Genomic DNA, 15576 nt, shown 5'->3' on the forward strand with positions numbered 1-15576 from the left:
AGAAAGAGGAGTTAAAAATCTATGTGAGCGTTGGGATTATAGTAGGAGCAAGAGGTTTTAGTAGATGGAAGAGAATGGGTTCAAGAGGGCAAGTGGTAGAGGGAGAAGAGGAAATCAACAGTGACACAACCTCCTCTGTGACAGCGGAAAAAGAGTCAAGGAAGACAGGGATAGAGTTAGGAAGCAGTGTAGGGTGGGAGGAGGAGACAGAGGGGATGTTCTGACGTATGGATTCCACCTTTTCCTTAAAATAGTCATCAATGTCCTGAGGTGAGATGAAGGAAGAACAGGTAGCAGAGGGTGTTCTGAGTAGGGAGTCAAAGAGAAGAGTCGGCGTGGGTCAGACTTGTGCGTGTTGATTATTGAAGAAAAGTAGGTTTGTTTTGCTTTAGAGAGGGCAGAGCTGAAACAGGATAGCATAGATTTGTAGTGAAGGACGTCTGCGAGACAGACAGAGGCGTTCAGAGGAACAAGTGCAGGAACGCATCATGCGTGTGTGGAAATTTAGCCAGGGTATGGAGTTAGAATGGTGAGAAGGGTAAGAGAAAAAGTGGGGCATTTAGATCAAGAAATGAAGATAGGACAGAGTTGTAGTTCCTGACCAGGTTGACAGGGTCTGGAGCATAGCTAAGAGAGAAAAGGGAAGAGAATAAAGTGGAATCAAAAGCTGGTAGGTTAATAGAGTGCCGGTCTCTGCAGAAATGAGGGGTAGATGGAGGTGGAGAAAGGGAGAACTGAGAGAGAAAATGAGATGAGGTGATGTTCAGAGAGAGGAAAGGGGTAAATGGAGAAATCAGAGAGAAAATGTTTTAGTGATAGCCAGGTCTAGGCAGTGGCCATCCATGTGGGTGCTGGCTACAGTCCACTGTTGAAGGCCAAAAGAAGAGGTGAATGGGCACTCTATTACCCACCCCCTCTACCTCCAACAACCCCCCCGCCCCCTCCCCCAACACATACAGTACAGTAATGGACAAAATTCCTATTATCCAGATTTGGATAATAGCGGATTTGCCCATTAAAAATAAAACAGTACCTAGCCAACATATAGTAAATTAAGCAGGAACAGGTAACAAGGAGGGCTACAATACTGGAACTTGGTTTAAAAGCAATTTAATGAGAAAGACAGCATGGCATACAGGAGGCATACACACTTTGACGAAGCGCCAAATTAGGCGTGAAACGCGTTAGAGTGCTCTACCTGCTGTATGCCATGCTGTCTTTTTCATTAAATTGCTATTAAACCAATTTCCTGTATTGTATCCCTCCTTTTTACCTGTTCCTGCTTGCTGCTCTGCTCCGTTTTTTCCTCTTCACATTGGATCTCCTGCAGTCTGTTCATTACGTGAAGCACACCTATGAGGAAGGATTACCACTCACTGTGAGTACTATAACTCAATTATTCATACAGCTGTGAATACAGTTTGTTCTACAGTGCTGTACATTCAGTATCATTTATTGTGCTGGGCAATTATAGCTCTAGGGAGGGTGTCCTATTTATAAGAGAACCAGTTAAGGGCTGCAATTCACAGTCACTACCTGCATTATCAACCAGGACATTTATTCCTTTATCCTCCCATACTTTGAGCATTTCTTGCTAATATGTACCAGACACTTTTGATATTATGAGTATTCTTTCTTCAAGCAAGATCCACATAGTTTCAACATATACATATTGGGAACTTTTTATTATATATTGGGAGCACCGATTTATAGAACATTGTTCTTTTTTCTCTCTAATATAGTAAATTAAAGTTGTACTTATCCCTGCCAGGATGAAGGCAATCTTCGTCATTCTGGTCCTCTGCGTCTTTCGTGGGCAGCAACATTAAAATAAAAAACTAAATACTGGCCACTATCTTCTTAATCACCTTAGCAGTGAGTAACCGCTATAGTAATTAAGGGGTTAACCCTGCCCGCTACCCACCTGGGAGGCCTAACCACCCTCCCTGGGGAAACTACCCCCATCCCCCTGTACCCCATCACCACACATAAAAATTGTCTAAAGCACTAGTAGCCAAAAATGGCTAATAGCACATTTGCCCATTTGTCTTCAAAGCAAAATAAATACACAATAAAATAACATTTACGTAACAGTACAAAACATTACAAGATAGCCAAAAAACCCATTGATTGTCACTGTGGTAAACCATGCCCACAATATGAAAAGTAAGCAGTTGGAGTCACATGCCAGGGTGAGGGTTTGCTACAGTAGGGCCTGCCCAGTTACTGGAGCAGAGAGACTGGCCACTCCCCAAGTATAAAAGTGGGATCCACGAACACCTTGTTTTAGTAAAAAATATATAGATATATTGTGGGCCACAGGCCCCAATTCACACTTACATACAGTATCAGTAATTATTCTGCAGCATCAGAAGGTACAAAGGAGTAAAGAGGCAGACTGTGCCACTATGGATATGTCCTGGGGAGTCCCGTTTGGAAAGTAGCGTATGATGCCGTCAACAGCAGGGCTCTCGGCGTCCTTAACTCTCCTCCACACTTCCGTGTTCTCCCTCACACTGGCGTCACCGCATCTGACGTCACACGTGGCTGTCGCAGGAAAGGACACTGGATCAACTCCTCCAAAGTCCTCCTAGCACCTCTGGTAAAAGGAAGATTAATTGCTTTTATTTCTGCATATAAATTTGAATAACTTTCTTCACTTGAGTGCCAGATTTCTAATTAATTCGTTTGATAATACTAGGACAATGTTTCATCGTGTTAGGAATATTTGTCTTATTAGGTTTACTCACTTACCTTTATGAAATAGAGCATTTTCCTAGTTACTGTAATTTTGCTGTATACCTTCCTTAAATTGCCGTAATAATGCTTGTACTATTTAAATAGTAGATGCGAAATTAACTCAACTTTAACAGAGTTTATGTATCCAGCCCGTTGTCTCTAACTGTAAATGAAATGTCTGTAAATATAATATATAACCACTGTTCATATAATATAACCATATATTATCAACATAACTCTGTGCTCAGGACATACTTGAAAATGAGAGGTAACTCGCAATGTATTATTTATTGGTGAAACATTTTATAAATAAAAGTTAAAGCGATCAGTGAGGATGTGAAACAGGGTAGAAAGGACAGATTTAAGGTGATGGATTGGGATGAGTTTGAGGCTGCATGTGGTAGAAGTTGAGGAGAGACGCTTCCTCCTGTGTAGCTGGAGAAAAGGAGTCGAAGGTAGAAGATAGAGGATTAAAAAGAATAGGTGTGTAAGTGAATTCCTTGGGGATAGCTTCCACCTTGGCCTTTAAATAATCAGCAATGTCTTGTGGTGTAGTGGAAGAAGCAGATAATGTTATATAAGTGATAATGAGGACCCTCTAAATGACTTAAAGGACCCATGGGATCTAACCACAGGTATTCGACTGGAAGCGGGTATTTCCCCCTCTGAATCATCAGACCAGGCAGCAAAATCCCCAAAATCCTGTTCTCGGCAATCGGTGGAGAAATTAAGGGCCATATTGTAACTTCGGTACTGTGGCTTAACAGGTTTAGAGCCTGCAGAGGCAGGACTAGTGCCCACAGCATGGGCGGATATAATGGGGGTCATGACACTGTTCTGAACAGGGGCAGCTGGGGAAAGGATACTGACGGTAGAGACCGGTTATTGGGTCCTAACAATGTCCATGGCAAGTCCTAGTGGTGTGGGCTTTCCATGGCCCCAGAGGGGGTGGTATAGGGGTGGCATCAGGGGACTCAAGGGTCTGGCAATGCCTTCCTCTGAGTTGGAGCAAGTATAGTTGGGTGTCAGCAGGGGACAGCCCAGCACTCACCACCGGAGATTCCGGCCAAGGTAACACAGCCCTAGCAGGTGGCATCTTGGTGATGTCATCAATGGTGGTCAATCTTGCTAGGGCCGCTGTCTGGTACCATTCCTGTGCCGAGGATGATGTCATGTCCGTCAGTGCCGGATGTGCATCACCGCTGTTCGCGCCGAACAAGGCACTACCCGGCACCTTGTCTACGTAGGCCGCAATAGGAACTTGGCTGTAGTAAGAAGAGGTTGCCTCACCGATCCGCAGGTAGGAGACGTCCTCAGGCTCCGTCGGATCCACTGCAGGTGGGTCTTTCCTTGGCTGCGGCTTCTCCGGGGCTCCGGATGCACCACGACCTGTCGAAGGGACACCTCAGGATTGGGACTTCGCCTCAAGCTGCCAGTAGGTGATAATCTCTCCACAGGTACAGTAGCTTGGATCGCAGTTCCATCGGACAGCAACCCACAGATTTTTGGCTGACTACGTTGTCTTCTGAAGATGGCAAAGACACCTCCTCCGGGGAGCGGCATCGGGGTGCCATGCATTCCCTGGCAGCTATTGGCACAGAGCTTGCCCGCTCCAGGGGAAGCACACCCAACACTCCCGAGGCAGTCCACTCACCCTCTTGGTCATCGGTTACAGGTTTCAGTCCTGGAACCAGTGGGGGCATCACAGCTGGCACCGGACCACATGGGCATTCGGGCGAGATGAACAGGGCACACGGACCCACGATGTTGTCTGTGGTAGGGAAGACTGTAGGGGTCGCATCGGTTGGTGTGCCAGCCCGGTCAATTGGTATAAAAGTGTCAGCGGGACCAGGGCTAGCAGGCCCCATGAAGTAGGCCCCACAGTGTTGACACGGCACAGTGTGGCTAACTTTGCATCCGGGAAGCTGGCATTGCGCGCAGATGCACCGCAGGTTGCACTGTACATTCACAGTGACTACCAGGTAGCCCCCTGGCAGATGGAAATTGATTATTTCCAGTGTGGACATTATCTTTTAAGTAGGTGAGGTAGTGTAGGCAGATCAGCAGTAGTACACTGCAGCTCTTGTCACTTGCTCAGCTCAGTGGAAATGAATTGGGGCAGCTTGTGTTCAGCTCTTTCCAGGACAGGCACAGCTTCCGATTAGTCCTTTGTGGTGCCCCCTCCCCTAGGTGTAATAGAGAGCAGGAGCATGCCAGATTAAGGCGTGAATCAGGTCCGGCTGAGCCAGTCACAGTGGTGGGTGGGGTTTAACTTTGCTGCTGGTAGCTTGCAACATGGTTTGCAGAAATAGCTTGCATCTTTGCAGCAAGCCCATGTGGTCACATTTTTCCGGCGGGAACGCTATTTTTAGTATATAGAACATGCGGCGAGCTCCAAGTGCAGGATCCACCATTTTGAGCAACAGGCAAACAGTCCATGAGTGGAAAAGGTACACAGGGTCCCCGGAGATGTCTCAGGGGCCTGTTCCTTAGCGTGTTTTGAATAAAGATGGTGAGGTTACCACGCACCTTGGATTTCCCTTCAGGGTACGCCCCAGAACAGTACAAACTTGGGCAGTTATGAGGGTACACACTCCATGGATTTCCTGTAAGGATTCACCCAACACACTGTTCTGTTTACAGAAGGTTACACATTCCCTGGATTTCCCGTCAGGGTGTGCCCCAACAAAGCAAAGTATAGTCCTTAGCAGCTATGAGGGTACACACTCCCTGGATTTCCCAGCGGTGTGTGCCCCAACACACTGTTCTGTTTACATATGGGTACACGTTCCCCTGGATTTCCCTTCAGGGTGCACCCCAACAGTCTCTTTATTGCATATGAAGGGTATCCATGCTCCCTGGAGTAGCCTCACGGTATGCTCCAACATAGCTCTTGCTTTCGGCAAGGGTCTAGGTAACCCCTCCCTGGTGTCGCCTCAGAGAGAGGATCCCGCTTCCTTATCTGGCTGCTGCACTTAAAAGCCTGCCCTGTTTTGCATCACAACAGCGCCTCCATTTGTAGCACTGCTCCCCCCCCCCTCTGGGAGATACTGAGGGTCCGCGTTGGTATAGGAAAACAGGACATGCATTTGGGATGTCATCAGGCCGTGTTCTCATGTGCTAGCTCTTCCATTCACAGCAGGCTCCAGCATTGCTGGAGACAGTCCCCACTGTGAAAATCATCACTCATACCCCTACCCAATAGACTGTAGACTCAGGCAGGGGTAAATAAAACAGGATCCTCTTTATTAGCATCCACTGCAGATCTTAGTACAGTGGATACATGCTCTGCAGAGACAGGTCAAACCTTTGGATGGTATCTGACCTTCTATTAGAATTGAGGCTCAAGGGCACGTCTCAATCCCAAGGGGGAGAGACGCATACTCACTATAATTTGGAATGGCTTCCTCTCTAGTTCAGAGGTGGAGGTCACAAGGTCTGTACCCAGATTGGCTGCACACAGAACAAGTTCCACCTCCACCCCTGTCACTCAGAGAGGCTGCCTGAGGATGGAGAAAACCCAAGAGGATAGCCTGCAGCTACCAGGACTTACATGGCAGGGGGAGGGGGGCAGGAGGATAGCCAGAAGCAGCCATGGCTACATAAAATATGATTATGGTCAGACAGTGCAAACGGAGAGATTGGGAAATCAGTTTTTAGAAAAGTGGAGGTCAAGTACGTGCCATTATTGTGGCTGCTGGTAGCAAGCAGTCTATTGGTGGAGACAAGAGGAGGTGAGAGAGAGAAGGTAAGGTGCCCCGGAAATAAAGGGTTCGTTATTGTAGCAGTTTAACTCCCCTAAGAGGAGTGTGGGTGAGTCAGCAGAAAGGAACAATGATAACCAGCATTTGAAAGTCATAAAGGAAACTTGAGTGTTAGGATGTAATGTTAGGTGACCTATAGATGATAGCAATGTGCAAAGAGTGGAGAGATAAGGTGAACAGTATGACCCTCTAAGGATGAGAATGTTAGGTTAGCAGGTGTAGGCAGGAGCTAAAAGCTGAGAACAACAATTCCTACTCCACAACGTCCCACAGGCAAGGTGTAAGTGAGAAAAAAAAGGCCGCCATAAGACAGAGCTGCCTCCAGAGCACAGTACAAATGTGAACGTCAAGTTTCAGTCAGTACAAACAGGTGAAGAGAGTGGGAGAAGAGGAGGTCATACGCAGCTATTATTTTGTTACCAATACAGCAGCATTTCAGAGAGTACATGGAAAAAGGGGAGAGGCAGGAGGTAAGCATGGGGTGGATATCAGGTTAGAAGGGTTAGATACAGGTATGTTACATAGAGAGGGAAAATATGGGAGTTGCAGGTCAGAGCAAATGGGGATATGGTAGAAGCCAAGGTTTGGAGAAACATCTACTGCAGCTAACCGAAGAATGAGAATGTATCCTTCGGGGTGGAGGAGGGGTTAGGTGGTAGGAGCGAATGCAGAAAGCAGTGGAGTTCATGATTGCCAAATAGAGCAGAGTGAGTAGTACAGAGATTTGCATCACAAGAGAAAGTGTTTATGGGGAAAGATGTTGCTGCAAGAAGAAAGAAAAGGTAGAATGAGAATACTGAACGAGGGGATAGTCAAGAAAAGGCAAATGAGATGGGTGTGAGGTTTATGTATTGAAAGATTTTTTTAAAAATAGTGAATATTAATCTCGCCCAAACATATATACATTAGTATATACAAGGGGCAGTGCAAATCAATGCTTGATTAGTTAAACAAAGAAGACCAAAAAGGAAACAGAAGACAGTTATTTCTTACTAACAAACGCATTGAAAAAAAATATATTTTTTTATTCCCCTATTATCACCGATCTACCATACCATAAAAGGTAAAAGTTAACTATTAATTTGATTTGATAACATGTAAAAGAAAAAGTAATTAAAACTATATTAAAACTACTGCCATGGTGGCTTCCGCCTCTACTGAAGTGTGGCTAAATCCTGTTTGTGTTCCCCCATTCTCTCTCATTAAGGGGGGGCTACCTTTACCTGTATATTTATTATCCCTCAATGGGGATTGGATCCCATCTACTTAGTAAGTCAATGTGTTTAAAAGTTACTCCATATTACTGCCACACCCCTCAATTCCTAAATTGCATTCAAGTCCCTCAGTCTTCAGCAAAAGAGATAAAGAGCGTTTGGGGTGTTATTTACAGAGCACGGAATGAAGAGAGGGCAGATCAGAGTCAATATCAAATTAATCTAGATATAAGAGAGAGATGCCCCTGTATTAGTGAGCAATGAATCAGAGGACTTGAGGAGGATGGATGTGTGGGAGACACCAGTCTTCAGTGTTCTGAGACTCGCTGAGTAGCGTCCTACCTCCGATATGAACCATGTGACGTCTGTTGAATACTGATCACCCACACACTACATGTATTTTACCGACACACGGCTTCTTCGGGGGTAACATTACTTTGAGAGACTATGTTTCTTTATAGTTTCATGGTTGTCATAGCAACCAATTGGAATCCAATTACTGTACCTGTATGTAACCAAAGGCAACAGAACCCTGATAGACACTTGATCATACATGATGGTTCTTATCTGCCATCAAATTCTATGTTTCTATAGGTTTTGCAATAGATAGAAAAATGGGCAGACAAGGTAGGTCAAGTGGTTCTTACCAGCTGTCAAATTCTATGATTCTATGTAGTACAGTAGAATTGGTATTGTCATGTAGCTAAAAGAAGAATGAGATGTAGAAAGATTTGTAAGAGCATACACTCTTGCAAGGAGGTGTAAGTGGTAGAAGTGAATGCAGGAAGCAGTGCAGTTCATGAGGGCAACGCCGGAGAGAAGGAAGATAAGAGGAGGAAATGTATATAGAGGAAGGAGAGTTGCGAAGTAGGTAAAAAAGAAGGTAATGTCTTTATGAGGAAAGATATTGCAGCAAGAAGAAAGAAAAGTAGGGTGAACTTACTGAATGAGGGAGAAAACAAAGTCAGAAAACCAAATGAGATGGTTATGAGATTTTAAAGATAAATATTGAGTGGATGAGGTTGGTTAAAGTTGAGGAGGGGTATTGGTGCAGGCTGACAAAGTTTTCAAGTGTAGGAATCGTATAAGAGGGTTCAAAGGGAGATGTCTAATTACTGTATAACCTCATATAGATGAAGCTGTACAAGCATGAAGACAGGCAGTCACCTCCTGTATAACCTCCCTGTATGACTCCAGATACACTTAAAAATGTTTCCCTGCAATGCCTCACCACTATAAGTTTGGAAAGTGCTAAGAGCCACAATGAACAGAGCACATTAGCCCATCACAGATTGTACAAATGGTTTAAACAAAGCATGCCAACTAAATAAACAATGGGTACATGCGGTGTAAATCAGGAAGGGGTTAATACATGAATCAATTCTTACAAGTGTACGTATATATATATATATATATATATATATATATATATATATATATATATATATATGTATGTGAGTAGGTCTAATGGCTTTGCATCTCATCCCAGCCTCTGTTTAAAAGCTGTGTTTAAAACAGCATGCATTGGCTTGAGGATTGGCTTGTGTAATACGAGCTTGAGACAAAAGGTGGCACTGAGTGCTCATTTGCATGTCATTTCCCAGAATCCCTTGCTGCAGTGGAAGCGCTGTATGCTGGGTGACAATGGGGAAAGACAGGGTTGCAGACCTGTCCAAGACATGCAAATGAACATACAGTAATATTTACAGTTGCTTTATGCTTTACTGTGGAGGGTTTTTGTCACTTTTTTTACCCACCATAACCTTAATGACAGTGGTGATTACCTAGTCTAGTCTCAAACCTGCTTTGCCATTAAGACCAGCCTCACACTGATGATACCCATCAAGGTTGAAACATGTATGTGAGTAGGTCTAATGGCTTTGCATCTCATCCCAGCCTCTGTTTAAAAGCTGTGTTTAAAACAGCATGCATTGGCATGAGGATTGGCTTGTGTAATACAAGCTTGAGACAAAAGGTGGCACTGAGTGCTCATTTGCATGTCATTTCCCAGAATCCCTTGCTGCAGTGGAAGCGCTGTATGCTGGGTGACAATGGGGAAAGACAGGGTTGCAGACCTGTCCAATACATGCAACTGAACATACAGTAATATTTACAGTTGTGTATATATATATATATATATATATATATATATATATATATATATATTGACTAACAAAACAAGAAAAAGCAGCGCCTAAATGGGTATAAATAGTGATCAAAATTATATGTGGTGTAAATATCAAAGTAACAATATAATTAGTCTCAGTGCCTGTGTATAAAACAATAAAAATATATTCAAATGAATAATTTAGGATTAGCACAATACAATAATGTGCAAAAAGAAAATAAAGTGAAAAACCAGTCCTTTGAAAAATAGTTCATCAATGAAGTTAATGACGTGGGTACAAGGGGTCTCCGGCTGCTCTCAAGAGGATGAACCACATCCTATGGAATCTGTAGAGGAGAAAGAGGAGAGAGCGCACGCCCCATAGTATAAAACTGTATATTTAATGATGGGAAGGGGGATGGGGGGGGAAAATAGCACTCACAAGGGTAAAAGAGTTAAAAGCATGTCGTGATTATATCACCACCATCCGGTATCCTTGCTTGACTCAAATGTCCGTCAGTCTCTAGATGGAGGATCCGTGATCATCAGGATGTTCAGGGCGTGAGAGAAGTGTACCGGAATCGTGCTGGAGACCTCAGAGAATCTTCTTGCTGGATGGCCTCAAGCTGTTGGACGCACGAACCGGCCTGTTCATGCGCACACGTGATGACGTAATGTCCGTACGTAACGTAATGCGTGATGACGCTCCCTGACGCGTTTCGTCACACTCGGGCGACTTTCTCAAAGTGTGACGAAACACGTCAGGGAGCGTCATCACGCATTACGTTACGTACGGACATTACGTCATCATGTGTGCGCATGAACAGGCCGGTTCGTGCGTCCAACAGCTTGAGGCCATCCAGCAAGGAGATTCTCTGAGGACTCCAGCACGATTCCGGTACACTTCTCTCACGCCCTGAACATCCTGATGATCACGGATCCTCCATCATCTAGAGACTGACGGACGTTTGAGTCAAGCAAGGATACCGGATGGTGTGATATAATCACGACATGCTTTTAACTCTTTTACCCTTGTGAGTGCTATTTTTCCCCCCCTCCCCCTTCCCATCATTAAATATACAGTTTTATACTATGGGGCGTGTGCTCTCTCCTCTTTCTCCTCTTCATTTATATATATATATACAGTGGTTGACAAATCACCAAAAAATCTACTCGCCACACAAAAAAAATCTACTCGCCACCTAGTACCAAATGTGTGCTGCTTGGACCAATATTTACTCGCCCGGGGGTTAAATCCACTCGCCCGGGGCGAGCAAATGTATAGGTTTGTCGAACACTGTATATATATATATATATATATATATATATATATATATATATATATATATATATATATATATATATGACACACTTGTTTCGCATACCTGCACCCGGATATAGCAGAGTAACAAAAGGGGATCCGTCTGATCCAACGTTGTCATCCGCCGCGCGTGCGTTGAATTCCGGTGTGGATAATATCCCCTTCAGAATAGTCTCGGTGTCCTTTGGGGCTCTGGTCCCAGAACCCACATTACATGGCTGTGCAGCGTGGCAGCTGTGTCCCTGACTACCAAATGGCTAATGGGGCAGAGTCCCTACCTAAGGGCCTGTCCCTAAAGCAGCCACAAGCTTTACAAGTGAGTCGGGGCCTAGCTGGGGCCTAGCTGGGGCCTAGGGGGATATCTGGCCTAGTGCAGAGGGTCACGGACCCCTGCACACACAACCTCCCCTAACCTTGTCCCAGCACAAACTGGCATGGTCTTCACAGCGTGTGAAATGTATCTTATTCTGTGCAGGGGAATCCGGTCGCGCTATTGGCTCCCAGGCGTCATGTGTTTTTCACCCCTATACATTATGGGGCTTGTAGTTCCCCGGACGGAGCTTCGTGTAATGGCCGCTGCTCCCTACTGTGGCTCTGCGCATGCGCAAGCTTCTGCGCATTCGCGAGCTTACAATATGGCGGTGCCCTGTGGAGGGAGCCTCCGGCGAGCCGTATGCTCCCTACTCCCCCGCAGTGCCGTCCGCACCTGTCCCTGCCTCCGCTGCTAGGCTCGACCACACCGGGAGGTAAGGAACACGGATCACGCACCAAGGGACCCTGATATATATATATATATATATATATATATATCTAACGATCATGACAGTGTACAATACATTGTACATAGAAGATAGCAGGCACAATGAGTCCCGGCCTCAGAGTTTACAATCTAGTTTTAGTGCCTGAGGGACATAAAGTGACTTGCTCAAGGTGACAAGGAGCTGACACCTTTTATTTAGCTATAGCACTCTCACGCCTAAAACCTCTCACTCACTGCCGCACACCTCTGGAATACACTTCCCCTCAATATCCGACTGGCACCCTCTCTCTCCCCTTTTAAAACCTTTCTTAAAATGCACCTATTTAACAAAGCATATGGTAGTTCCGCCCACTAATACTATACCTCTCGTACGCACTGAAATTTGCCCCTTGCAGATGTACTTATCAGAATGCCCTCCTTCTGTCTCGTGAGTTCTCCACACTCACCACTTAGATTGTAAGCTCTTCAGGGCAGGGACTCCTTTTCCTACTGTTTCCTACTGTTTTATCTCTGAAGCGCTTACTCCCATTGTGTTACAGTATAATATTAGATAGTACCAGAGCAAAAAACTCCAGAATCCGGTGCTCAAACGTTTCTCAATATGTTGCGTGTAGTGTAAAGCGCTATGTACCTGGATGGTGCTATATAAATAAAGATATACATACATACCAAGGTTTGAATCAGGCTCCCTTGCTTCAAAGTCACTGTCATTGTTTTCAGTGTCAGTGCCTTTACCTGATGTGCTGCTCCTTCAGCTAAATAAATAGTGGCTGAAGGGGTGTAAATTAAGTGATGTTAAAAATGTATTTAATAAATCACAAGCAATACTTGATCATGGCCACAGTATAAAAGTTTGTAAAATGTTAGATCCCACATACCTCAGCTGTAAAGGGAAGCAGAGCGCATTAAAGCATAATGTAGGAGGCTGGCGTGATTTTTTTTTTATAAAAGTACAGTATTGTATACAGATTGCCTTTGCTGTCACAGATTGAATGCCTACCTATTGGAGTTTACCCCTTCAGTACCAATGGGTTAAAGCTTGAAGTGTTCCATTTAGGCACTCGTACACAGAGATCAAGGAACCAGGCGGAGCATGCTATTGTGTTTTTACATTAACTAAAAAAAATGTAATTAACGTACTCTCTCAAACAATTTTTTTTATTCTGTCATTAATCACAACACTGCACATTTTAGAAACTTCTGCTGATTTATCAAATATTTTTAAAAACATTTAAACAGCTGAATTTGGTAGTTTGAGCTGCCTCTGGTTGTTAAAAAAAGAGAATACTCTCTGATCCTAAGGGTGATATAATTGCTTCCTGAAATATAGTACAAGCCAGATTAATTTGGTATGGAAGTGGTGCAGAGAAATGATTGCCTCTCAGATTGCTGTACAGGATGGGCATATGTCTTTACAGAGGACATTTTTTATGTTGATGTACTCAAGGGAATAAGCCATTAATATTGCGCAGTAACTTTATGCTATAAAACCTCTTCATTTATAAGCAGTTAATTTAAAAAAGCACACGCTCACTCCCATACATCAATATACAATACCCACAGCCATTACCAGATACGCTGGTATTTCATTTTCTTCTAGGGTACAGTTACAATGGTTACAAATAAGTAGATTTTTTTGTATCATCCTTGTCCTTGAAGAGGGAGATGAAACTGCTTTTCTTGATTGGAGATAGAGGGATTATTTTAAGGGATCTATGAACAGATGGTCTACATTGCGCAAAGAGCATCTACTGTACATTGCTTAAATTGAGGTCAGCAGAAGATTTTCAATTTCATATCAAATATTTATGAAGCAACTATTTCTGTACATGGTGCGTCTGAGCCTTTCCTTGAGCTTTGCTTGTTCTGAGCTAATTTTATTGTGTTTACTTTTTATATGGCTTTTATGGGTGCCGTATATAGACTGGTGAATCCTGCCAAATCCGTTTCCCGGATTTTCTCAAATTTTCCCCCCAAAATCCATTACACAGTGTAAAATCCGCAATCGGCTTTGGTCAGTTTAAATCCATGCGGATTCATCAAAAATCGCCATTGGATGCAACCTGTGAACGGATTTATGGAATCCAATTAGTGGATTCAGCAATCCGTTCTTAAGAATCCGCCAATGGATTGCTGAATCCATGGGTTGGATACTGCAAATCCGTCCACAGGTTGCGGTATCCGCGGAGTGTATAGGTAATAATAATAAAAAATCCACAAATCATCCTTTGTGAGATTGATCCGCTGAAATCTGTGGACCAAAGGAACCGGACGATCCGCTGTTGATCCAAATTACCTCCAAAAATGTGCCCACCTCTAGTGCTGTACTTCTTGTCAGATTCCACCCTACCAGATGACCTGACCCAGAAGAAAGTGCCTGTATGAGCCAAGCAAGTCAAATGTCCGGATACATCATGCTGTGTTAAAACGGGAATAATATCGTACCGGACAAAAAAATAAATAACGTGTCTTATCACCACTATTTTATGACGGAAGTCATCAAGATCGCATTAATACTTTACCAGGTGCGATATTTGACACATAGTCCTGATGTGGGAATTAACGCGACCATTAAAACATAAAGCCATTGAAGAGGGGAGTTGTGACCCACTTAACCAAGACTTCCAGATGTTGCGAGCACTGAGGTGTGTGGCTGAATTGCAGTGGGGTTCAAGTGAAGTTTGGAATCCGTGTGGATTTAAAACCAGAAGGAAAGTGGTATGCATTGTGTATTACTGGCATTGGTGTTTGGGCTTGGAGAGTGCACAGGGAATTAATTTATTTTGATTGTCTGGGAATTGGGAGTTTGTCGAAAACTTTTTTGGGGGTGTGTTAGTTAATTGCTCACTTAACACACCTGATTGATGTGTGTGCTTTAAACAGAGGCATTCTAATGAATCTTTGAGCCTTTGAGCACTGAGTTGTGTGACTGAATTGCAGAGGGATTCAAGTGCAGTTTGGCAAGCAGGGAGGCACATATAGTTATAGCCAGGTCCCCTCTGGCTCCCCGGTCCTCCATTTCCCCGCTTACCTCCGCTGCTGTGCGGGCTGTTGTGGGCGGCGACGCCATTTTGTAGTAGATTGCGCGTGCGTAAAACTCGCGCAAGCGCAGTAGGACCACACAAGAGCGGCTAATAGGGAAAGGCTCAAGACAGAGACTACAAGTCCCATGAGCCTCAGGGGAATGTCACATGCTGTGGCTTAGCCAATAGGGCGGCTGAATTTGCAGTTAAGGCCTTTTTAGTTGCAGTTACATGTTGCTAGGCAACCAGTGAAGCTGTGAGATGATGACAGTTTTAGTCAGTTGAGGGAGACAGTTAAGATTAGAACAGTTAAAGGAGATGACAGTTATAACAGTGGAGAGAGACAGTTAGTACAGTCAAAAGGGACAGTTCCCTTTATCCCTTAAAAAGGGATAATATTATTATTATTATTATTATTATTATTTATTAGTTCAGGCAGTTAAGGGAGAGACAGTTGAGGAGTTAGGAGTCAATTGTTGAGCTAGAAGATAGTAAGTCAGTGTACTAGGAGATAGGAAGCCAAAAGATGTGTGGTGAACTAGAGGCAAATACTGACCCAGAAGTACTTACCTGAATGGGAAGGGGCACCGAGGGAACTTGCCCTGAAGAGAGCATTATACAGGGAACCTGTCTAATGAAGTATTGTGC

General features: G+C 44.1%; 1 long non-coding RNA gene across 1 annotated transcript; it reads right to left on the bottom strand.

Moving 5' to 3' along the window:
- Positions 1 to 2421: 2421 nt before the first annotated feature.
- LOC142469958 (uncharacterized) lies at positions 2422 to 15097 on the bottom strand. Its single transcript, XR_012789135.1, has 3 exons — positions 14937 to 15097; positions 12575 to 12675; positions 2422 to 2599 (listed from the first exon to the last, which is right to left on the bottom strand). It is a non-coding gene; the product is annotated as an uncharacterized LOC142469958 (long non-coding RNA).
- Positions 15098 to 15576: the final 479 nt, after the last annotated feature.

This window comes from Ascaphus truei, chromosome 1 (assembly GCF_040206685.1).
Source record: "Ascaphus truei isolate aAscTru1 chromosome 1, aAscTru1.hap1, whole genome shotgun sequence".
Classification (NCBI taxonomy): domain Eukaryota; kingdom Metazoa; phylum Chordata; class Amphibia; order Anura; family Ascaphidae; genus Ascaphus; species Ascaphus truei.